We start from the raw sequence: 26398 nt of genomic DNA on the forward strand, positions 1-26398 counted from the left end.
TGATGTCCAGGTCGCGTCCGGAACACGAAGCAGCAACTTATTGGGGCGTTAATAACCCGGTGACGATAACAAGTTTCAATGTCACCCGTTGACATTCTTTGACTCTACCTTCCATTCTCTCCCCTCTCTCTCCTCCCTGTCCTCCCCTTCACCACCACCACCACCACTCCCTCCCCTTCACCACCACCACCACTCCCTCCCCTTCTCCACCACCACCACCACTCCCTCTCCTTCACCACCACCACCACCACTCCCTCTCCTCCCCTTCTCCACTACCACCACCACCACCACTCCCTCTCCTCCCCTTCTCCAACACCACCACCACCACTCCCTCCCCTTCACCACCACCACCACTCCCTCTCCTCCCCTTCTCCACCACCACCACCACCACTCCCTCCCTTCTCCTCCCCTTCTCCACCACCACCACCACTCCCTCCCCTTCACCACCACCACTCCCTCCCCTTCACCACCACCACTCCCCTTCACCACCACTCCCTCCCCTCCCTCCCCTCCCCTCCCTCCCCTCCCCTCCCACTACTAAAATCTGCAACAGGTTCGCTCATCGGACGCTCCATCCCCATCGCTTCCGAAACCTCTCCCGTGATCGATTCATTGTGGAGAGGGGCGGGGCTGAGTAGGTGTGGGGGGTTGGCCCAGAGAGGGGGGGAGGGGGGGGAGGGGTGCCCCACCCACCCCCCCTTTCTCAACCCCTCCCCCTGCCCAGAGGAGTAACCACAACCACCACCACCACTTTCCCAGTAGGCGTAGTTCCCTTCACATCAACCATCTCGAGTCAAGCAGAAGCTGATTCACTCCTCTCTTGCCTCACCCAGCGTTCGTCTCGTCACCGGAGCCGTCAACGCTACGCAGGTACAAATCGCGGCGAGCCAGTTGGGGGCCGGAGAGATGTTGACTACCTCGCCTGGTAGGCAGGAGGTTCGTGGGTTCAATCCCGTACACTGAGAGATGTTGACTACCTCGCCTGGTAGGCAGGAGGTCGTGGGTTCAATCCCAGACACTGAGAGATGTTGACTACCTCGCCTGGTAGGCAGGAGGTTCGTGGGTTCGATCTCTGACACTGAGAGATGTTGACTACCTCGCCTGGTAGGCAGGAGGTCGTGGGTTCGATCCCGGACACTGAGAGATGTTGACTACTTCACCTGGAACGCAGGAGATCGTGGGTTCGATCCCAGACACTGAGAGATGTTGACTACCTCGCCTGGTACACAGGAGGTCGTGGGTTCAATCACAGATACTGAGAGATGTTGATTACCTCGCCTGGTAGGCAGGAGATCGTGGGTTCGATCCCAGACACTGAGAGATGTTGACTACCTCGCCTGGTAGGCAGGAGGTTCGTGGGTTCGATCCCAGACACTGAGAGATGTTGACTACCTCGCCTGGTACACAGGAGGTCGTGGGTTCAATCCCAGACACTGAGAGATGTTGACTACCTCGCCTTGTTCGCAGGAGGTCGCGGGTTCGATCCCAGACACTGAGAGATGTTGATTACCTCGCCTGGTAGGCAGGAGATCGTGGGTTCGATCCCAGACACTGAGAGATGTTGACTACCTCGCCTGGTAGGCAGGAGGTTCGTGGGTTCGATCCCAGACACTGAGAGATGTTGACTACCTCGCCTGGTAGGCAGGAGGTCGTGGGTTCAATCCCAGACACTGAGAGATGTTGACTGCCTCGCCTGGTACGCAGGAGGTCGTGGGGTCAATCCCAGACACTGAGAGATGTTGACTACCTCGCCTGGTAGGCAGGAGGTCGTGGGTTCGATCCCGGACACTGAGAGATGTTGACTACTTCACCTGGAACGCAGGAGATCGTGGGTTCGATCCCAGACACTGAGAGATGTTGACTACCTCGCCTGGTACACAGGAGGTCGTGGGTTCAATCACAGATACTGAGAGATGTTGATTACCTCGCCTGGTAGGCAGGAGATCGTGGGTTCGATCCCAGACACTGAGAGATGTTGACTACCTCGCCTGGTAGGCAGGAGGTTCGTGGGTTCGATCCCAGACACTGAGAGATGTTGACTACCTCGCCTGGTACACAGGAGGTCGTGGGTTCAATCCCAGACACTGAGAGATGTTGACTACCTCGCCTTGTTCGCAGGAGGTCGCGGGTTCGATCCCAGACACTGAGAGATGTTGACTACCTCGCCAGGTACGCAGGAGGTCTTGGGTTCGATCCCTGACCCTGACGACGCCTTCTGCTGCTGCTGCTGTAGACTTGGAGTCTGCGTCTCTCTATCTTCGATGGCCACTGGGTGGATTTTTCTCTGGGATCCTTCGGGTTTCCCTCTAAGGGCCACTTAAAGGCTACACAGGGGGTTATTTATGTGGCTGTGTGTGTGTGTGTTGATAGGTGCTCGCTGATAGCACTTGCCCCTACAGTCCGTGATGGCTATACGGGGGATCTTTGTCTTTGTGTGGCTGTGTGTGTGTGTGTTGATAGGGCGTGGTGCTGGTTCACCCACCCCATCGTGTACTGTTCCAGCCTTCATAGGTGCCACTCGCTAACAGCACTTGCCCCTAACAGCCTGTGAAGGCTACACGGGGGATCTTTGTCTTTGTTGATAGGTGCTCGCTAACAGCACTTGCCCCTAACAGCCTGTAAAGGCTACACGGGGGATCTTTGTCTTTGTTGATAGGTGCTCGCTAACAGCACTTGCCCCTAACAGCCAGTGTAGGCTACACGGGGGATCTTTGTCTTTGTTGATAGGTGCTCGCTAACAGCACTTGCCCCTAGCAGCCTGTGAAGGCTACACGGGGGATCTTTGTCTTTGTTGATAGGTGCTCGCTAACAGCACTTGCCCCTAACAGCCAGTGTAGGCTACACGGGGGATCTTTGTCTTTGTTAATAGGTGCTCGCTAACAGCACTTGCCCCTAGCAGCCCGTGAAGGCTACACGGGGGATCTTTGTCTTTGTGGATAGGCGCTCGCTAGCAGCACTTGCCCCTAGCAGCCTGTGAAGGCTACACGGGGGATCTTTGTCTTTGTTGAGAGGCGCTCGCTAGCAGCACTTGCCCCTAACAGCCAGTGTAGGCTACACGGGGGATCTTTGTCTTTGTTGAGAGGCGCTCGCTAACAGCACTTGCCCCTAACAGCCCGTGAAGGCTACAGGGGGATCTTTGTCTTTGTTGAGAGGCGCTCGCTAAGAGCACTTGCCCCTAACAGCCAGTGAAGGCTACACGGGGGATCTTTGTCTTTGTTGATAGGCGCTCGCTAACAGCACTTGCCCCTAACAGCCCGTGAAGGCTACAGGGGGATCTTTGTCTTTGTTGAGAGGCGCTCGCTAAGAGCACTTGCCCCTAACAGCCAGTGAAGGCTACACGGGGGATCTTTGTCTTTGTTGATAGGCGCTCGCTAACAGCACTTGCCCCTAGCAGCCCGTGAAGGCTACACGGGGGATCTTTGTCTTTGTTGAGAGGCGCTCGCTAAGAGCACTTGCCCCTAACAGCCAGTGTAGGCTACACGGGGGATCTTTGTCTTTGTTGAGAGGGGCTCGCTAACAGCACTTGCCCCTAACAGCCCGTGAAGGCTACACGGGGGATCTTTGTCTTTGTGGATAGGCGCTCGCTAGCAGCACTTGCCCCTAACAGCCCGTGAAGGCTACACGGGGGATCTTTGTCTTTGTTGATAGGTGCTCGCTAACAGCACTTGCCTCTAGCAGCCCGTGAAGACTACACGGGGGATCTTTGTCTTTGTTGATAGGCGCTCGCTAACAGCACTTGCCCCTAACAGCCCGTGAAGGCTACACGGGGGATCTTTGTCTTTGTTGAGAGGCGCTCGCTAACAGCACTTGCCCCTAACAGCCAATGTAGGCTACACGGGGGATCTTTGTCTTTGTTGAGAGGCGCTCGCTAGCAGCACTTGCCCCTAGCAGCCTGTAAAGGCTACACGGGGGATCTTTGTCTTTGTTGAGAGGCGCTCGCTAACAGCACTTGCCCCTAACAGCCTGTGAAGGCTACACGGGGGATCTTTGTCTTTGTTGAGAGGCGCTCGCTAGCAGCACTTGCCCCTAACAGCCCGTGAAGGCTACAGGGGGATCTTTGTCTTTGTTGAGAGGCGCTCGCTAAGAGCACTTGCCCCTAACAGCCCGTGAAGGCTATACGGGGGATCTTTGTCTTTGTTGAGAGGCGCTCGCTAGCAGCACTTGCCCCTAACAGCCTGTGTAGGCTACACGGGGGATCTTTGTCTTTGTTGAGAGGCGCTCGCTAGCAGCACTTGCCCCTAGCAGCCCGTGAAGGCTACACGGGGGATCTTTGTCTTTGTTGAGAGGCGGCTCGCTAACAGCACTTGCCCCTAGCAGCCAGTGTAGGCTACACGGGGGATCTTTGTCTTTGTTGATAGGTGCTCGCTAACAGCACTTGCCCCTAGCAGCCCGTGAAGGCTACACGGGGGATCTTTGTCTTTGTTGAGAGGCGCTCGCTAGCAGCACTTGCCCCTAGCAGCCTGTGTAGGCTACACGGGGGATCTTTGTCTTTGTTGAGAGGGGCTCGCTAACAGCACTTGCCCCTAACAGCCAATGTAGGCTACACGGGGGATCTTTGTCTTTGTTGAGAGGCGCTCGCTAACAGCACTTGCCCCTAACAGCCCGTGAAGGCTACACGGGGGATCTTTGTCTTTGTTGATAGGTGCTCGCTAACAGCACTTGCCCCTAACAGCCTGTGAAGGCTACACGGGGGGTCTTTGTTGAGAGGCGCTCGCTAACAGCACTTGCCCCTAACAGCCCGTGAAGGCTACACGGGGGATCTTTGTCTTTGTTGAGAGGCGGCTCGCTAACAGCACTTGCCCCTAACAGCCCGTGAAGGCTACACGGGGGATCTTTGTCTTTGTTGAGAGGCGCTCGCTAAGAGCACTTGCCCCTAGCAGCCCGTGAAGGCTACACGGGGGATCTTTGTCTTTGTTGAGAGGCGGCTCGCTAACAGCACTTGCCCCTAACAGCCAGTGTAGGCTACACGGGGGATCTTTGTCTTTGTTGATAGGTGCTCGCTAACAGCACTTGCCCCTAGCAGCCCGTGAAGGCTACACGGGGGATCTTTGTCTTTGTTGAGAGGCGCTCGCTAACAGCACTTGCCCCTAGCAGCCTGTAAAGGCTACACGGGGGATCTTTGTCTTTGTTGAGAGGCGCTCGCTAACAGCACTTGCCCCTAGCAGCCCGTGAAGGCTACACGGGGGATCTTTGTCTTTGTTGAGAGGCGCTCGCTAGCAGCACTTGCCCCTAGCAGCCTGTAAAGGCTACACGGGGGATCTTTGTCTTTGTTGAGAGGCGCTCGCTAACAGCACTTGCCCCTAACAGCCTGTGAAGGCTACACGGGGGATCTTTGTCTTTGTTGAGAGGTGCTCGCTAGCAGCACTTGCCCCTAGCAGCCCGTGAAGGCTACACGGGGGATCTTTGTCTTTGTTGAGAGGCGGCTCGCTAACAGCACTTGCCCCTAGCAGCCAGTGTAGGCTACACGGGGGATCTTTGTCTTTGTTGATAGGTGCTCGCTAACAGCACTTGCCCCTAGCAGCCCGTGAAGGCTACACGGGGGATCTTTGTCTTTGTTGAGAGGCGCTCGCTAGCAGCACTTGCCCCTAGCAGCCTGTGTAGGCTACACGGGGGATCTTTGTCTTTGTTGAGAGGGGCTCGCTAACAGCACTTGCCCCTAACAGCCAATGTAGGCTACACGGGGGATCTTTGTCTTTGTTGAGAGGCGCTCGCTAACAGCACTTGCCCCTAACAGCCCGTGAAGGCTACACGGGGGATCTTTGTCTTTGTTGAGAGGCGCTCCCTAGCAGCACTTGCCCCTAGCAGCCTGTGAAGGCTACACGGGGGATCTTTGTCTTCGTGGATAGGCGCTCGCTAAGAGCACTTGCCCCTAACAGCCTGTGAAGGCTACACGGGGGATCTTTGTCTTTGTTGAGAGGCGCTCGCTAACAGCACTTGCCCCTAACATCCCGTGAAGGCTACACGGGGGATCTTTGTCTTTGTGGATAGGCGCTCGCTAACAGCACTTGCCCCTAGCAGCCCGTGAAGGCTACACGGGGGATCTTTGTCTTTGTTGAGAGGCGCTCGCTAACAGCACTTGCCCCTAGCAGCCTGTGAAGGCTACACGGGGGATCTTTGTCTTTGTGGATATGCGCTCGCTAGCAGCACTTGCCCCTAGCAGCCCGTGAAGGCTACACGGGGGATCTTTGTCTTTGTGGATAGGCGCTCGCTAACAGCACTTGCCCCTAGCAGCCCGTGAAGGCTACACGGGGGATCTTTGTCTTTGTTGAGAGGCGCTCGCTAACAGCACTTGCCCCTAGCAGCCTGTGAAGGCTACACGGGGGATCTTTGTCTTTGTGGATATGCGCTCGCTAGCAGCACTTGCCCCTAGCAGCCCGTGAAGGCTACACGGGGGATCTTTGTCTTTGTTGAGAGGGGCTCGCTAACAGCACTTGCCCCTAACAGCCTGTGTAGGCTACACGGGGGATCTTTGTCTTTGTTGAGAGGCGCTCGCTAACAGCACTTGCCCCTAGCAGCCCGTGAAGGCTACACGGGGGATCTTTGTCTTTGTTGAGAGGCGCTCGCTAACAGCACTTGCCCCTAACAGCCTGTGAAGGCTAAACGGGGGATCTTTGTCTTTGTGGATAGGCGCTCGCTAGCAGCACTTGCCCCTAGCAGCCCGTGAAGGCTACACGGGGGATCTTTGTCTTTGTGGATATGCGCTCGCTAGCAGCACTTGCCCCTAGCAGCCTGTGAAGGCTACACGGGGGATATTTATCTTTGTGGATATGCGCTCGCTAGCAGCACTTGCCCCTAACAGCCAGTGTAGGCTACACGGGGGATCTTTGTCTTTGTTGAGAGGGGCTCGCTAACAGCACTTGCCCCTAACAGCCCGTGAAGGCTACACGGGGGATCTTTGTCTTTGTTGAGAGGCGCTCGCTAGCAGCACTTGCCCCTAACAACCAGTGTAGGCTACACGGGGGATCTTTGTCTTTGGTTGCGGCGAGCAAATTGGGTGTGGTTGGTCGTGAATTGTGGTCTGGAATTACCCCACACACAAATATCAAAGATCCCCCGTGTAGCCTTAACAGACTGTAGGGGCAAGTGCTGTTAGCGAGCACCTATGAAAGGCCGGAACGGTACACGAGGGGGTGGGTGGCCAGCACCACGCCCGACCGCCTTTGTCTCCCCAGTGGCGATGTTTAATACACACCGCACCAGGTACTCATTTGAGGCTGAGTCGACCTAGGGGAGGCCCAGGACCGGTTCAGATAATCGTCACCGGTGTTGGCCGTGAGCGGGAATCGAACCCGGGTCGCCAGGTTCATAGCGCAGCGTAGCGCTAACCACTACACTATCGCTGGTGATGGTGGTGGTGCTGGTGGTGGTGATGGTGCTGGTGGTGGTGATGGTGGTGGTGCTGGTGGTGGTGATGGTGGTGGTGATGGTGGTGGTGCTGGTGGTGGTGATGGTGGTGGTGCTGGTAGCGATGGTGGTGCTGGTGGTGGTGATGGTGGTGGTGATGGTGGTGGTGCTGGTGGTGGTGGTGATGATGCTGGTGGTGCTGGTGGTGATGGTGGTGCTGGTGGTGGTGTTGGTGGTGGTGGTGCTGGTGGTGATGGTGGTGGTGGTGCTGGTGGTGGTGATGGTGGTGGTGATGGTGATGGTGCTGGTGGTGGTGGTGATGATGCTGGTGGTGCTGGTGGTGATGGTGGTGCTGGTGGTGGTGTTGGTGGTGGTGGTGCTGGTGGTGATGGTGGTGGTGGTGCTGGTGGTGGTGATGGTGGTGGTGGTGCTGGTGGTGATGGTGGTGGTGATGGTGGTGGTGCTGGTGGTGGTGATGGTGGTGATGGTGGTGGTGATGGTGGTGGTGGTGCTGGTGGTGGTGCTGGTGGTGATGGTGATGGTGGTGATGGTGGTGGTGATGGTGGTGGTGCTGGTGGTGGTGATGGTGGTGGTGGTGATGCTGGTGGTGATGGTGGTGGTGCTGGTGATGGTGGTGATCGTGGTGGTGCTGGTGGTCGTGGTGGTGATGGTGGTGGTGATGGTGGTGGTGCTGGTGGTGGTGGTGGTGATGGTGGTGGTGATGGTGGTGATGGTGGTGATGGTGCAGTGAACTTCGCCGCAGGGGGGAAGACAAAGGCGGCCAGGCGGGTGCGGTGTTTGCTGGCACAAACACAAAGATCCCCCGTGTAGCCTTAACATACTGTAGGGGCAAGTGCTGTGAGCGAGTAGCAGCGCTACCTATGAAGGCTACCGGCACTGTGGCACACGAGGGGGTGGGTGGCCAGCACCACCACCACGCCCGGCCGCCTTTGTCTCTCCCCCAGGGCTAACGATGTTCACTGCTACACCACCGCCACCACCACTACACCACCACCACCACTACACCACCGCTACACCACCACCACCACCACTACACCACCAGCAGCACCACTACACCACCACCACCACTACACCACCGCTACACCACCACCACTACACCACCACTACACCACCACTACACCACCACCACCACCACCGCCACCACCACCGCCACCGCTACACCACCACCACCACTACACCACCGCTACACCATCATCACCACTACACCACCACCATCACTACACCACCACCACCACTACACCACCACTAGACCACCACCACCACTACACCACTACACCACCACCGCCACCACCACCACCGCCACCACCACTACACCACCACCACCACCACTACACCACCGCTACACCACCACCACCACTACACCACCACCACTACACCACTACACCACCACCGCCACCACCACCACTACACCAACACCACCACTACACCACCACCACTACACCACCGCTACACCAGCTACTCGTTTGAGGCTGAGTCGACCTAGGGGAGGCCCAGGACCGGTTCAGATCCAGCAGGTGCCATGGGTTGACTGCTGCTGTGCCAGGCTAGGTGCATGAAGAGGAGGTCACGGGACAGACCCTGCAGGTGCCATGGGTTGCCTGCTGCTGTGCCAGGCTAGGTGCATGAGGGGGAGGTCACGGGACAGACCCAGCAGGTGCCATGGGTTGACTGCTGTGCCAGGCTAGGTGCATGAGGAGGAGGAGGTCGCGGGACAGAGCCTGCAGGTGCCATGGGTTTACTGCTGCTGTGCCAGGCTAGGTGCATGCTGTTAGCCCCCCCCCCCACTCCCTAATGTGCCTTCTTTGCCGCGTTTTATCCGCCCGGCGCTCCGCTCGTTGTTGTGAGACTTCGCTATCTCTGCCCCAACGTTTCTTTAAATCCTCATAATCAACGACGATCGAAATTCTCTATCATTCACAATCATTAATTACTCATCAAACAAATGTTTTTTTTCCCCCGTCTCACCGCCCCCGTTGCAGCTGGTTCGATCCCCTGAACCGGTCCCGAGGCCTCCCCTAGGTCGACTCAGCCTCAAATCAGTTACCTGGCGTAGCGGTGTTTGTGTTGGTAAAAATATCAGCCGCACGTGCGCTCCACACAGACGCGGAAGTCTTCATCTCTGCTATACTAGCTCGCAGACCCTTGCCCCAACAGTCTGTTGAAGGCTACAGAGAGAGGGAGAGGGATCGTTATCTTTGTGTGAAAGCATTTCGTGATTTCACGGATTGGGGACTTTTGTTCGTTCCGAATGAGGCGGTCGGGTTCCTGTGGCAGATCAAATGGGAATGGGACCACGCAGAGAACCATAGACTCACCACACACAGAGACCCATAGACTCACCACACAGAGACACATAGACTCATCACACACAGAAAGCCATAGACTCACCACACACAGAGAGCCATAGACTCATCACACACATAGACCCATAGACTCACCACACAGAGACACATAGACTCATCACACACAGAAAGCCATAGACTCACCACACACAGAAAGCCATAGACTCATCACACACAGAAAGCCATAGACTCATCACACACAGAGACCCATAGACTCACCACACAGAGACACATAGACTCATCACACACAGAAAGCCATAGACTCATCACACACAGAAAGCCATAGACTCATCACAAACAGAGAGCCATAGACTCATCACACACAGAGAGCCATAGACTCATCACACACAGAGACCCATAGACTCACCACACAGAGACCCATAGACTCACCACACACAGAGACCCATAGACTCACCACACACAGAGACCCATAGACTCATCACACACATAGAGCCATAGACTCATCACACACAGAGACCCATAGACTCACCACACACAGAGACCCATAGACTCAGCACACACAGAGAGCCATAGACTCATCACACACAGAGAGCCATAGACTCATCACACACAGAGACCCATAGACTCACCAAACACAGAGACCCATAGACTCATCACACACAGAGAGCCATAGACTCATCACACAGAGACCCATAGACTTACCACACACAGAGACCCATAGACTCATCACACACAGAGACCCATAGACTCACCAAACACAGAAAGCCATAGACTCATCACAAACAGAGAGCCATAGACTCATCACAAACAGAGAGCCATAGACTCATCACACACAGAGACCCATAGACTCATCACACACAGAGACCCATAGACTCATCACACACAGAGACCCATAGACTCATCACACACAGAGACCCATGGACTCACCACACACAGAGAGCCATAGACTCACCACACACAGAGAGCCATAGACTCATCACACACAGAGACCCATAGACTCATCACACACAGAGAGACCCATAGACTCATCACACACAGAGAGACCCATAGACTCATCACACACAGAGACCAATAGACTCACCAAACACAGAGACCCATAGACTCATCACACACAGAGAGCCATAGACTCATCACACAGAGACACATAGACTCATCACACACAGAGACCCATGGACTCACCACACACAGAGACCCATGGACTCACCACACACAGAGTGCCATAGACTCACCAAACACAGAGAGCCATAGACTCATCACACACAGAGACCCATAGACTCATCACACACAGAGACCCATAGACTCATCACACACAGAGAGACCCATAGACTCATCACACACAGAGACCCATGGACTGAACACACACAGAGAACCATAGACTCATCACACACAGAGACCCATAGACTCACCACACACAGAGACCCATAGACTCATCACACACAGAGACCCATAGACTCACCACACACAGAGAGACCCATAGACTCATCACACACAGAGACCCATAGACTCACCACACAGAGACCCATAGACTCACCACACAGAGACCCATGGACTCACCACACAGAGACCCATAGACTCACCACACAGAGACCCACAGACTCACCACACAGAAACCCATAGACTCACCACACACAGAGACCCATAGACTCACCACACAGAGACCCATAGACTCACCACACAGAGACCCACAGACTCATCACACATAGACCCATAGACTCACCACACAGAGACCCATAGACTCACCACACAGAGAGACCCATAGACTCACCACACAGAGACGCACAGACTCACCACACAGAGACCCATAGACTCACCACACACAGAGACCCATAGACTCACCACACACAGAGACCCATAGACTCACCACCACACAGAGACACATAGACTCACCACACACGGAGACCCATAGACTCACCACACAGAGACCCATAGACTCACCACACAGAGAGACCCATAGACTCATCACACACAGAGACCCATAGACTCACCACACACAGAGACCCATAGACTCACCACACACAGAGACCCATAGACTCACCACCACACAGAGACCCATAGACTCACCATACATAGACCCACAGACTCATCACACATAGACCCATAGACTCACCACACAGAGACCCGCAGACTCACCACACAGAGACCCATAGACTCACCACACACAGAGACCCATAAACTCACCACACAGAGACCCATAGACTCACCACACACAGAGACACCCATAGACTCACCACACACAGAGACCCATAAACTCACCACACAGAGACCCATAGACTCACCACACACAGAGACACCCATAGACTCACCACCACACAGAGACCCATAGACTCACCACACACAGAGACCCATAGACTCACCACACACAGAGACACCCATAGACTCACCATCACAAACAGAGACCCACAGACTCACCACACAGAGACCCATAGACTCACCACACACAGAGACCCGTAGACTCTCCACACAGAGACCCATAAACTCACCACACAGCGACCCATAGACTCACCACACAGAGGGCCATAGACTCATCATACAGAGACTCACCACTCACAGAGACCCATAAACTCACCACACAGAGACCCATAGACTCACCACACACAGAGACTCACCACACACAGAGACACACAGACTCAGCACACACAGAGACACCCATAGACTCACCACACACAGAGACACCCATAGACTCACCACACACAGAGACACCCATAGACTCACCACACACAGAGACACCCATAGACTCACCACCACACAGAGACACCCATAGACTCACCACACACAGAGACACATAGACTCACCACACAAAGACCCATAGACTCACCACACATAGAGACCCATAGACTCACCACACTGAGGCCCATAGACTCACCACACACAGACCCATAGACTCACCACACACAGAGACCCATAGACTCACCACACACAGAGACCTATATACTGACCACACAGAGACCCATAGACTCACCACACAGAGACTCACCACATACAGAGACCCATAGACTCACCACACACAGAGACCCATAGACTCACCACACACAGAGACCCATAGACTCACGACACACAGAGACCCATAGACTCATCACACAGAGACTCACCACACACAGAGACCCACAGACTCATCACACACAGAGACTCATTGACTCACCACTACACAGAGACACCCATAGACTCACCACACACAGACACCCATAGACTCATAGACTCATCACACAGAGACTCACCACACACAGAGACCCATAGACTCACCACCACACACAGAGACCCATAGACTCACACAGAGACCCATTGCCTCACCACACACAAAGACCCATAGACTCACCACACAGAGATTCATCACACACATTGACCCATAGACTCACCACCACACAGAGACCCATAGACTCACACAGAGACCCATCGACTCACCACCACACAGAGACCCATAGACTCACCACCACACACAGAGACCCTTAGACTCACACAGAGACCCATTGCCTCACCACCACACAGAGACCCATAGACTCACCACCACACAGAGACCCATAGACTCACACAGAGACCCATTGCCTCACCACCATCACCACACAGAGACACCCATAGACTCACCACACACAGAGACCCATAGACTCACCACACAGAGACCCATAGACTTACTACACAGAGACCCATAGACTCATCACACAGAGACCCATAGACTCACCACACAGAGACCCATTGCCTCACCACCACCACCACCACACAGAGTCACCCAGACTCACCACCACACAGAGACCCATTGCCTCACCACCACCACCACACAGAGACCCATAGACTCACCACCACACACAGAGACCCATAGACTCACCACCACACACAGAGACCCATAGACTCACCACTCAGAGACCCATTGCCTCACCACCACCACCACCACCACACAGAGACACCCAGACGCCCGTCGCTTTTGTTTCGTCTCGACAGATCTGCAGGGATGCCGGACAAGGCGAAGCACGGCAAGGCGGAGAAGCACGGCAAGGCGGAGAAGCACGGCAAGGCGGAGAATCCGGGCAAGGCGGAGAAGCCGGACATGACGGAGGTGAAGGAGTTCAAGCGTAGCAGCCTCAAGAAGGCCACAACGGAGATCAAGAACACACTGCCCACACAGTCCGGTAAGTCGCACACATCCGGGGTGGTGGTGGAGGGTGAGTGCGGCGTTGCTGCTGGTGGCGGCGGCGTTCGAGCGCTCGCCGCGGACGAGAGGCTGCCGCTCCACCCGTCGGGAGCTGGACCGGTACCGCGTGGATTATCGGCGGTCATTCAGTGGACCGGCTTCTGGCTCCTGCCACCTTGAGCCACCGTGAGGGGTGGACTAGTCCTCTACTCGGGGCTCGGGGTAGGAGACTGCCAAACAACAGGGAGTGGCTCTTCTTCTGAACACAATAATGGAGGGGGCGTGGGAGCGTGGCGGTGAGGTGTGGGAAGCTGTAAGCCCCCGGGCTACTTTGGGCTCGCCTTCCCATCGACCGGAGGCGAGGAGTGGTGGTCGTGGTTGCTTACGCCCCCACCGAAGACGAACATCCATGGAGGGATGCAGGCAAAGCCGATGAGTCAGATGCCTTCTATGACCTCCTGTCACAGGTGCTGGCTAAAGTGGCCCCTCGGGATGGAGTTATTTTGTTGGGTGACTTCAATGCCCGAGTTGGTCATGATGCTGGCATCTGGTCTGGAGTGATTGGAGGGCATGGGCCAGATCAGCTCAATAACAATGGTAGGAGGCTGTTAGATTTTTGTGCAGTCCATGGGCTTTTAATTACCAACACGCTGTTCCGGCATTGGCGCATCCACACAATATCGTGGATGCACGCCGGGTCCAAGCTGGACTACGTAGTGACGGAACAGTGGATGCAGGCCCATGTCCTTTACACCAGGACCTACCGTGGAGCTGATCTGCCCACTGACCATCGACTTGTCATCTGTAAGATGCGCCTGCCATTCTTCCACTCCGGTGGTGGGTGTACACCCAGGACCCCATTCAAACCCACAGTGGTCTGAGCTCAGCTAGCTGATTGAAGTTGCAAGTGAGAATTTCATCATCGCTTGTGGCTGGGGTTGGATTCGTCCCCCACTCCTCCTTATGCCAAGGGGAAATGGGCGAGGTTTAGGACTGTGACTCATGCAGCTGCAATGGCTGCTTTGGGTACACGGTCCAGACCTCCCCAAAGACCCTGGCTGACGGAGGAGGTGTTCAGGCTTGCTGAGAAAAAGCGACAGGCCCACTCTCATCGGCTACAGCATCCCAAGTCAGAGAATGAGGAGGCTTACCGCAGCCTTCGTTCGGAGGTTCGGAGAGCCGTGAGGCACTGCAAGGATGGGTGGTGGTCACGGGTTGCTGAGGAGATGAAGTCTGCCTCAGTGGCCCGCGATCACAAATCACTATTTAACTCCATCAAAAAAGTAACCTGCAGCGCCACACCTATTACCATCATTAGGGGAAAAAACGGTGATCCGATCTCCGACCCCCAAGAAAAAGGATTTTCAGATTTGCTGAGCATTTCTGTGAGGTCTTGGGGGAGGGGAAATCCCTCAGCCTAGAAACGTCATGGGGCAAAGTGGGGATGACCCTGCTGAGGCTGCGGTGCCTCAAATATTGGAAGAAGTCACCCCCTGTGAGTGGCTGGCTGAGATGCCATCTGTTGAGGAAGGAAAAAAGGCCATCCAGAGTCTGAGAGAGATTATATCCCAAGTGAAATGTTGAGGGAGGGTGGCGTTTGTGCACAGACTGCCCTACATGACATCACAACAACAGTCTGGACCACTGGACGGGTTCCGCAGGATTGGAAGGATGTCCTGGTGGTCCCCCTCTTTAAGAAGGGGGACCGCACAGACTGTAACAACTACAGGGGCATCTCAATCCTCAGTGTGCCGGGAAAGGTCCTGGCAAGGATTATTCAACATCGCCTTGCCAGGCACGCTGAGGAGAGGCTTGCGGAGCCCCAATGCGGTTTCAGGAAAGGGCGGTCCTGCACAGATACCATATTTTCTGTTCGTCTGCTACAGCAGAGGGGTAGGGAATTCCAGCAAGACCTACATCTCTGCTTTATTGACCTGGTCAAGGCCGATGATACCATCAGTAGGCCTGGGCTCTGGGTTGTTCTTCATGCTTTCGGAGTCCCTGACCCTCTGCTCACGATCATTAAGGACCTTAATGATGGTGAGCGGGCCCAGGTAAAACTACGTGGCCGGGAGTCAGAGCCATTCCCTGTACACCTTGGGGTGCGACAGGGATGTCCTCTGGCTCCCACATTACTTAACATATTTTTCGACCACGTAGTTTGTGATGTCTTCGATGGCTGTTCCGGAGGAATTTCATCTGGTACAAAGACAATGGGAGGCTGATTGATGCCTGTGGGTGCGGTCAAGGGATGGCTCCCTGTTGCTTAACCACGTTATGTATGCCGATGATCTGGTGATTGCTGCTCGCTCAGATGAGGAGTTGGAGGCACTGCTATTGTCTAGTGTAGTGTATTGAAGTGTGGTTTATAGAAGTATAGTGTAGTGTATGGTGTAGTAGTTAGCATACCAGTCAACCCATAGAGTTTACCCATACGATGTGTTTGTGTGTCTCCCTTGTGATGGGACTTTGTAGGATGAACGTTGAGATTAATAAGGGGCACAGGGTGACCGATACGGTCTGAGTTGGTCTGTAATAAGGTAGGGCCACTGGCATGATCTAGTGTAGTGTATAGTGTAGTGTATAGTGTAGCGTGTAGTGTATAGTGCATAGTGTAGTGTGTAGTGTAGTGTGTAGTGTATAGTGTAGTGTGTAGTGTATAGTGTGTAGCATATAGTGTAGTGTATAGTGTAGTGTATAGTGTATAGTGTAGAGTCTATAGTGTAGTGTATAGTGTAGTATAGTTTGTAGTGTATAGTGTAGTGTATAGTGTGTAGCGTATAGTGTAGTGTATAGTGTAGTGTGTAGTGTAGTGTGTAGTGTAATGTGTAGTGTATAGTGTAGTGTATAGTGTAGTGTATAGTAGTATAGTGTAGTATATAGTGTAGTGTATAGTGTAGTGTATAGTGTAGTGTATAGTAGTATAGTGTAGTATATAGTGTAGTGTGTAGTGTGTCGTGTGTCGTGTAGTGTGTAGTGTATAGTGTAGTGTATAGTGTAGTGTATAGTGTAGTGTATAGTAGTGTCTAGTGTAGTGTATAGTGTAGTGTATAGTGTAGTGTATAGTGTATAGTGTAGTGTATAGTGTAGTGTATAGTGTAGTGTATAGTGTAGTGTATAGTGTAGTGTAGTGTATAGTGTAGTGTATAGTGTAGTGTATAGTAGTGTATAGTAGTGTAGTGTATATTAGTGTAGTGTATAGTGTAGTGTATAGTGTAGTGTATAGTGTAGTGGATAGTGTAGTGGATAGTGTATAGTGTAGTGTATAGTGTAGTGTATAGTGTAGTGTATAGTGTAGTGTATAGTAGTATAGTGTATAGTAGTATAGTGTAGTGTGTAGTGTAGTGTATAGTGTAGTGTATAGTGTAGTGTATAGTGTAGTGTATAGTGTAGTGTATAGTGCAGTGTATAGTGTAGTGTATAGTAGTGTAGTGTGTAGTGTAGTGTATAGTAGTGTATAGTGTAGTGTATAGTGTAGTGTATAGTGTAGTGTATAGTGTAGTGTATAGTGTAGTGTATAGTGTAGTGTATAGTGTAGTGTATAGTGTAGTGTATAGTAGTGTATAGTAGTGTAGTGTATAGTATAGTGTATAGTGTAGTGTATAGTGTGTAGTGTATAGTGTAGTGGATAGTGTAGTGGATAGTGTAGTGTATAGTGTAGTGTATAGTGTAGTGTATAGTGTAGTGTATAGTGTAGTGTATAGTAGTGTAGTGTGTAGTGTGTAGTGTAGTGTATAGTAGTGTATAGTGTAGTGTATAGTGTAGTGTATAGTAGTGTATAGTAGTGTATAGTAGTGTAGTGTATAGTATAGTGTATAGTGTAGTGTATAGTGTGTAGTGGATAGTGTAGTGTATAGTGTAGTGTATAGTAGTGTAGTGTATAGTGTAGTGTATAGTAGTGTAGTGTATAGTGTAGTGTATAGTGTAGTGTATAGTGTTGTGTATAGTGTAGTGTATAGTGTAGTGTATAGTGTAGTGGATAGTGTAGTGGATAGTGTAGTGTATAGTGTAGTGTATAGTGTATAGTGTAGTGTATAGTGTAGTGTATAGCAAGGTAGGGGCAGTGGTACGAGTTTCACAGGTTTGCATTTCCGATGGCCTCGTCGCTTACCAGTACTCCACCGAGCCACGTAGCTCCGCTGTGCGGAGACTGTGCAGCCCCGGGTAAAATAAAAACAGAGTTTAACAATACATCTTCCCGTCTCGGGTGTGGACCAATCAAATTCAAGGACAGTGCCAATATTATTATTATCAGAGTTGTCTCTTTTGTTTGCATTTTGACTGCTTTGTGTTGTGGTCAATGCAAACACGATGCCCTTGATTAAAGGTGTCAGTTTTTGTGTGCCAGTTAAAAAGGGTAAAAACCTATTCCAATACATTTTGCTGCTGCGGCTATCACACCTGACGATGATTGCTTGCGTGAGTGAGGGAGGGAGTGTGTGTGTGAACCAGGAATAAGCTGAACGATAGTTTGTCACGTCGGAGGATTTCGCGACCAATTTCATTCGCGATGAACGTTGCTTTGCGTTGTCCACGAGTGCGTCGTAAGCATCCACCAGCCGACAAGGCCAGTCAGAAATCGACGCGTCGCTTTGACAAAATAGCTCGCTGCTTTAGCCCCCCGGCGGGAAATTGCCCGATGATGGCTGGGGTTGTAATTGCCAGCGAAACGTCGAACTGCTCAAAAAAATTAAATTTTTTATTTGAAGCTTTTCGTGAATGCAGCGATTCGTATTGTTGGTTCTTTCGGTAAAGTCACCACCGCGTAGATAGGGGAAACAATAAAATAATACAAAATATAAAACAATAAAATTATTATTCTTGGTTCTTTCGGTAAAGTCACCACCACGTAGATAGGGGAAACAATAAAATAATAAAAATATAAAGCAATAAAATTATTGTAAAACAATAAAATTATTATTCTTGGTTCTTTCGGAAAAGTCACCACCACGTAGAAGGGAAACGACAAAATAATAAAAATATAAAACAATAAAATTATTGTAAAACAATAAATTTATTATTCTTGGTTCTTTCGGTAAAGTCACCACCACGTAGATAGGGGAAACAATAAAATAATAAAAATATAAAACAATAAAATTATTGTAAAACAATAAAATTATTATTCTTGGTTCTTTGGGTAAAGTCACCACCGCGTAGATAGGGAAACAATAAAATAATAAAAATATAAAACAATAAAATTATTGTAAAACAATACATTTATTATTCTTGGTTCTTTCGGTAAAGTCACCACCACGTAGATAGGGGAAACAATAAAATAATAAAAATATAAAACAATAAAATTATTGTAAAACAATAAAATTATTATTCTTGGTTCTTTGGGTAAAGTCACCACCGCGTAGATAGGGAAACAATAAAATAATAAAAATATAAAACAATAAAATTATTGTAAAACAATAAAATTATTATTCTTGGTTCTTTGGGTAAAGTCACCACATAGAAGGAAACAATAAAATAATAAAAATATAAAACAATAAAATTATTGTAAAACAATAAAATTATTATTCTTGGTTCTTTCGGTAAAGTCACCACCGCGTAGATAGGGAAACAATAAAATAATAAAAATATAAAACAATAAAATTATTGTAAAACAATAAAATTATTATTCTTGGTTCTTTCGGTAAAGTCACCACCACGTAGATAGGGGAAACACTAAAATAATAAAAATATAAAACAATACAATTATTGTAAAACAATAAAATTATTATTCTTGGTTCTTTCGGTAAAGTCACCACCACGTAGAAGGGAGACAATAAAATAATAAAAATATAAAACAATAAAATTATTGTAAAACAATAAAATTATTATTCTTGGTTCTTTCGGTAAAGTCACCACCACGTAGATAGGGGAAACAATAAAATAATAAAAATATAAAACAATAAAATTATTGTAAAACAATAAAATTATAATTCTTGGTTCTTTCGGTAAAGTCACCACCACGTAGATAGGGAAACAATAAAAAAATACAAAATATAAAACAATAAAATTATTGTAAAACAATAAAATTATTATTCTTGGTTCTTTGGGTAAAGTCACCACATAGAAGGAAACAATAAAATAATAAAAATATAAAACAATAAAATTATTGTAAAACAATAAAATTATTATTCTTGGTTCTTTCGGTAAAGTCACCACCGCGTAGATAGGGAAACAATAAAATAATAAAAATATAAAACAATAAAATTATTGTAAAACAATAAAATTATTATTCTTGGTTCTTTGGGTAAAGTCACCACCACGTAGAAGGAAAACAATAAAATAATAAAAATATAAAACAATAAAATTATTGTAAAACAATAAAATTATTATTCTTGGTTCTTTCGGTAAAGTCACCACCGCGTAGATAGGGGAAACAATAAAATAATACAAAATATAAAACAATAAAATTATTATTCTTGGTTCTTTCGGTAAAGTCACCACCACGTAGAAGGGAAACAATAAAATAATAAAAATATAAAACAATAAAATTATTGTAAAACAATAAAATTATTATTCTTGGTTCTTTCGGTAAAGTCACCACCACGTAGATAGGGGAAACAATAAAATAATAAAAATATAAAACAATAAAATTATTGTAAAACAATAAAATTATTATTCTTGGTTCTTTGGGTAAAGTCACCACCACGTAGATAGGGAAACAATAAAATAATAAAAATCTAAAACAATAAAATTATTGTAAAACAATAAAATTATTATTCTTGGTTCTTTCGGTAAAGTCACCACCACATAGATAGGGGAAACAATAAAATAATAAAAATATAAAACAATACAATTATTGTAAAACAATAAAATTATTATTCTTGGTTCTTTCGGTAAAGTCACCACCACGTAGATAGGGGAAACAATAAAATAATAAAAATATAAAACAATAAAATAATTGTAAAACAATAAAATTATTATTCTTGGTTCTTTCGGTAAAGTCACCACCACGTAGATAGGGAAACAATAAAATAATACAAAATATAAAACAATAAAATAATAAGTGAGAATTTTTTTATTGTTTTATATATATTTTATTATTTTGTTGTTTCCCTTCAACGTGACTTTACCGAAAAAACTAAGTATATGAATTACTGCAGTCACGAAAGCTTTAAATCAAAATAAAATTATTGTAAAACAATAAAATTAGTATTCTTGGTTCTTTCGGTAAAGTCACCACCGCGTAGAAGGGAAACAATAAAATAATAAAAATATAAAACAATAAAATTCTCACGACGTTTCGACTGCAACACAAGCAGCAATCGTCATCAGGTGTGAAAACCACAGCAAGAAAATTAGAAAATAAAAAAACGCCACTTTAAAAAAATAAATTTTGCTGTGGTTTTCACACCTGATGATGATTGCTGCTTGTGTTGCAGTCGAAACGTCGTGTGAGAATTTTATTGTTTTATATTTCTATTAGTTTATTGCTTCCCTATCTACGTTGTGGTGACTTTACCGAAAGAACCAAGAATACTCAAAAATTGTCAATGTTGCGGATTCACACCGCCGGCGGGCTAAAGTATCGAACCATTTCGTCTTTTTAACACGTAGCAGCAGGCTTTTGCGACCAATATTATTCACAATAAAGGTTTTTGTTTTTTTCGGTTAGATCGCGCTATTCATAAATAATGCGATCTAACCCAAAAACATTTTTTTTAATGAATGTTTTGTCAACGCGACACTTTTTTTTAAAAAAAACTGATTTCGCCTTGTCGGGTGGTGGAGGGTTCACGACACATTAATAAATAACGTGCGAGCTAACCCCCCCTCCCTCCCACACCCCCCACCAATCAAAAATCCCGTGTTCATCATGAAGTTTAACAATAGTCGAAGCTAAATTTTGATTTAAAGCTTTTCGCGACTGCGGTGTTTCGAATTCTTGGTCCTTTCGGTAAAGTCACCGCCGCGTAGGTAGGAGAAGCAATAACATCACAAAAAAATTATGTATTTATTGCCTTACGTATATATATTTTTTAATTATAATTTTTCTTTGTTTCCCTCCAACGCGACTTTACCGAAAGATCTTCTTTGGTTCTTTCGGTAAAGTCACCACCACGTAGAATGAGAATAAAATAATAAATTGATAAAATAAAATAACATAACACAATAATATTCTCACGACGTTTCGGCCACAACACAAGCGGCCTTCATCAGGTGAAGGGACGAGACTCTGTGGTAGGACAGACAGACTGGTAGGACAGACAGTCTCGTCCCTTCACCTGATGAAGTCCGCTTGTGTTGTGGCCGAAACGGCCGCTTGTGTTGTGGCTGAAACGTCGTGAGAATATTATTGTGTTATGTTATTTTATTTTATCAATTTATTATTTTATTCTCATTCTACGTGGTGGTGACTTTACCGAAAGAACCAAAGAAGATGAATCATTGCAGTCACGAAAGCTTCAAATCGAAATTTTACCGAAAGAACCAAGGATAATAGTCGAAGCTATCCGCTTGTCCTCACTGCTGTTGCTGTCCCTCCGCCCGTCCTTCTTTGTGGCTCTCCACCCCCTTCTCGCCCCCTTCCCGCAGTGATCGAACAGGAGAGGAAACTCTCCCAGACCGAGGCGGACTGAGGCACGGTGCGGTGCGCTGCCGTTTGGAGGAGGTGGTGGTGGGTGGGGGGGGGAGGGGGCGGTGGTTGGCCCTCACGATGAGGGTGGGTTACGGGGGGGGTCCCGAAGGCAAGGCACGAAAAAAGAAATTAATTTCGATCCGAAGCTTTCGTGGCTGCGAGGATTCATCTTCTTCGGCAAAGTCACCACACGTAGAACGAGAGTAAAACAATAAACTAAAACGATAAAATTCTCGCGACGTTTCGGCCACCACGACAACGCAAGCGGCCTTCCTCAGGTGAAAGGAACAGTCCTGTCGGGACGACGGAGCTGCAACGGACAGCTGCTAAGCTTCGATCAGCGACTTTTAAGCCGGTCGAGAGAGAGGCGAGGCACCTTGACGAAAGGCGCTTACACATCAGACGGGAGAATCTTGGCGGCGTTCACTGTAGCTCCGTCGCCCCGGCAGGTCTGTTCCGTTCGCCTGAGGAAGGCCGCTTGTGTTGTGGTGGCCGAAACGTCGCGAGAATTGTATTGCTCTACTTTATCATTTTGTTCCCATTCTACGTGGTGGTGGTGGTGGTGGTGGTGGCGACCTTTGCCGAAAGAACCAAGGCACGAAAGAAATCACGAAAAGCGTTCTACGTTACATCGTCCCCCCCCCCCCCGCCGCCCCGCCCCCCCGCCCCCTTTGCTGTCTTCATTTCCGTCGCTTCACATTTGTTTGGGGAGGGAAGGGTTTCGGTTTAGAGAGTAGCTACGGTGGACACAAAAGCTGCATTTCGCTCCGGTGTAGGGGGAAAGCCTGTGTTGTAGGCCGCATCAGGGCCTACAATTGCAGGCTTCTTTGTCACGACACGCCCCCCCCCCACCCACCCCACCCCACTCCACTCCACTCCATCCTCCCCGTTAGTTTCTCCGCCTGATTATTTTTTTACGTTTGGGTAGGGAAGGGTTTCGGTTTAGAGAGTAGCTACGGTGGATACAAAAGCTGCATTTCGCTCCGGTGTAGGGGGAAAGCCTGTGTTGTAGGCCGCATCAGGGCCTACAATTGCAGGCTTCTTTGTCACGACACGCCCCCCCCCCACCCACCCCACCCCACTCCACTCCACTCCATCCTCCCCGTTAGTTTCTCCGCCTGATTATTTTTTTACGTTTGGGGAGGGAAGGGTTTCGGTTTAGAGAGTAGCTACGGTGGATACAAAAGCTGCATTTCGCTCCGGTGTAGGGGAAAAGCCTGTGTTGTAGGCCGCATCAGGGCCTACAATTGCAGGCTTCTTTGTCACGACACGCCCCCCCCCGACCCACCCCACCCCACTCCACTCTCCACCCTCCCCGTTAGTTTCTCCGCCTGATTATTTTTTACGTTAATTTTTTTTTGCTTTGGTTATCGTCGCCTCTTAGGCCAGTCGTTTCAGCTGCTGCACGTGAGTGAGCTCGCCTGTGTAGCTTGCTCTGCCGCTCAATAATAATAAAGCCTGCCACTCTTAACGCCCGTGCACGTCTCAAATTCTGGTGGCAGCGGTGGGCAGCGGTGTGGTGGGTGAGTGAGTGGGTGGGTGAGTGGGTGGGTGGGTGAGTGTGTGGGTGGGTGTGTGGGAGGGTGTGTGGGTGGGTGAGTGAGTGGGTGGGTGAGTGAGTGAGTGGGTGGGTGAGTGAGTGGGTGGGTGGGTGAGTGAGTGGGTGGGTGAGTGGGTGGGTGAGTGAGTGGGTGGGTGAGTGGGTGGGTGGGTGAGTGAGTGGGTGGGTGAGTGTGTGAGTGTGTGGGTGGGTGAGTGTGTGAGTGTGTGGGTGAGTGTGTGGGTGGGTGCGTGAGTGAGTGAGTGTGTGGGTGGGTGAGTGAGTGGGTGGGTGAGTGAGTGAGTGAGTGTGTGGGTGGGTGAGTGAGTGGGTGGGTGAGTGAGTGGGTGGGTGAGTGTGTGGGTGGGTGAGTGAGTGGGTGAGTGAGTGGGTGGGTGAGTGAGTGTGCGAGTGGGTGGGTGAGTGGGTGGGTGGGTGAGTGAGTGAGTGGGTGAGTGAGTGGGTGGGTGAGTGAGTGAGTGTGCGAGTGGGTGGGTGAGTGGGTGGGTGGGTGAGTGAGTGAGTGGGTGAGTGAGTGGGTGGGTGAGTGAGTGAGTGAGTGTGTGGGTGGGTGAGTGAGTGGGTGGGTGAGTGAGTGAGTGGGTGGGTGAGTGTGTGGGTGGGTGAGTGAGTGGGTGAGTGAGTGGGTGGGTGAGTGAGTGGGTGAGTGAGTGAGTGTGTGGGTGGGTGAGTGAGTGTGTGGGTGAGTGAGTGAGTGTGTGGGTGAGTGTGTGGGTGGGTGGGTGAGTGGGTGAGTGTGTGGGTGAGTGGGTGAGTGTGTGGGTGGGTGGGTGAGTGTGTGGGTGAGTGTGTGAGTGTGTGGGTGGGTGAGTGTGTGGGTGAGTGTGTGGGTGGGTGTGTGGGTGAGTGTGTGAGTGTGTGGGTGAGTGTGTGAGTGTGTGAGTGAGTGTGTGGGTGAGTGAGTGAGTGTGTGGGTGAGTGTGTGGGTGGGTGGGTGAGTGAGTGTGTGGGTGAGTGTGTGAGTGTGTGGGTGGGTGAGTGTGTGAGTGAGTGTGTGGGTGGGTGTGTGAGTGAGTGTGTGAGTGTGTGGGTGGGTGAGTGTGTGAGTGTGTGGGTGAGTGTGTGGGTGGGTGCGTGAGTGAGTGAGTGTGTGGGTGGGTGAGTGAGTGGGTGGGTGAGTGAGTGAGTGGGTGGGTGAGTGTGTGGGTGGGTGAGTGAGTGGGTGAGTGAGTGGGTGGGTGAGTGGGTGGGTGGGTGAGTGAGTGGGTGGGTGAGTGTGTGAGTGTGTGGGTGGGTGAGTGTGTGAGTGTGTGGGTGAGTGTGTGGGTGGGTGCGTGAGTGAGTGAGTGTGTGGGTGGGTGAGTGAGTGGGTGGGTGAGTGAGTGAGTGTGTGGGTGGGTGAGTGAGTGGGTGGGTGAGTGAGTGGGTGGGTGAGTGTGTGGGTGGGTGAGTGAGTGGGTGAGTGAGTGGGTGGGTGAGTGAGTGTGCGAGTGGGTGGGTGAGTGGGTGGGTGGGTGAGTGAGTGAGTGGGTGAGTGAGTGGGTGGGTGAGTGAGTGAGTGTGCGAGTGGGTGGGTGAGTGGGTGGGTGGGTGAGTGAGTGAGTGGGTGAGTGAGTGGGTGGGTGAGTGAGTGAGTGTGTGGGTGGGTGAGTGAGTGGGTGGGTGAGTGAGTGAGTGGGTGAGTGTGTGGGTGGGTGAGTGAGTGGGTGAGTGAGTGGGTGGGTGAGTGAGTGGGTGAGTGAGTGAGTGTGTGGGTGGGTGAGTGAGTGTGTGGGTGAGTGAGTGAGTGTGTGGGTGAGTGTGTGGGTGGGTGGGTGAGTGGGTGAGTGTGTGGGTGAGTGGGTGAGTGTGTGGGTGGGTGGGTGAGTGTGTGGGTGAGTGTGTGAGTGTGTGGGTGGGTGAGTGTGTGGGTGAGTGTGTGGGTGGGTGTGTGGGTGAGTGTGTGAGTGTGTGGGTGAGTGTGTGAGTGTGTGAGTGAGTGTGTGGGTGAGTGAGTGAGTGTGTGGGTGAGTGTGTGGGTGGGTGGGTGAGTGAGTGTGTGGGTGAGTGTGTGAGTGTGTGGGTGGGTGAGTGTGTGAGTGAGTGTGTGGGTGGGTGTGTGAGTGAGTGTGTGAGTGTGTGGGTGGGTGAGTGAGTGGGTGGGTGGGTGTGTGGGTGGGTGAGTGAGTGGGTGGGTGTGTGGGTGAGTGGGTGAGTGTGTGGGTGGGTGGGTGAGTGAGTGTGTGGGTGAGTGTGTGAGTGTGTGGGTGGGTGAGTGTGTGAGTGAGTGTGTGGGTGGGTGTGTGAGTGAGTGTGTGAGTGTGTGGGTGGGTGAGTGAGTGTGTGAGTGAGTGTGTGGGTGAGTGAGTGAGTGTGTGGGTGAGTGTGTGAGTGAGTGAGTGTGTAGGTGAGTGTGTGAGTGAGTGGGTGAGTGAGTGAGTGTGTGGGTGAGTGTGTGAGTCGGTGTGTGTGAGTGAGTGAGTGTGTGGGTGGGTGGGTGTGTGGGTGAGTGAGTGAGCGAGTGTGTGGGTGTGTGGGTGGGTGAGTGAGTGGGTGAG

The 26398-nt window shown here is 50.5% G+C and overlaps 1 long non-coding RNA gene across 1 annotated transcript; it reads left to right on the forward strand.

Annotated features, from left to right (window-relative positions):
- The first annotated feature begins 709 nt into the window (after positions 1–709).
- On the forward strand, positions 710–23831 carry LOC116957519 (uncharacterized). Its single transcript, XR_004405180.2, has 3 exons — positions 710–870; positions 13599–13786; positions 22318–23831. It is a non-coding gene; the product is annotated as an uncharacterized LOC116957519 (long non-coding RNA).
- Positions 23832–26398: the final 2567 nt, after the last annotated feature.

The sequence above is a fragment of the Petromyzon marinus genome, chromosome 76 (assembly GCF_048934315.1).
Source record: "Petromyzon marinus isolate PM22_M1 ecotype Great Lakes invasive population chromosome 76, UKy_Petmar_22M1.pri1.0, whole genome shotgun sequence".
NCBI lineage: Eukaryota > Metazoa > Chordata > Hyperoartia > Petromyzontiformes > Petromyzontidae > Petromyzon > Petromyzon marinus.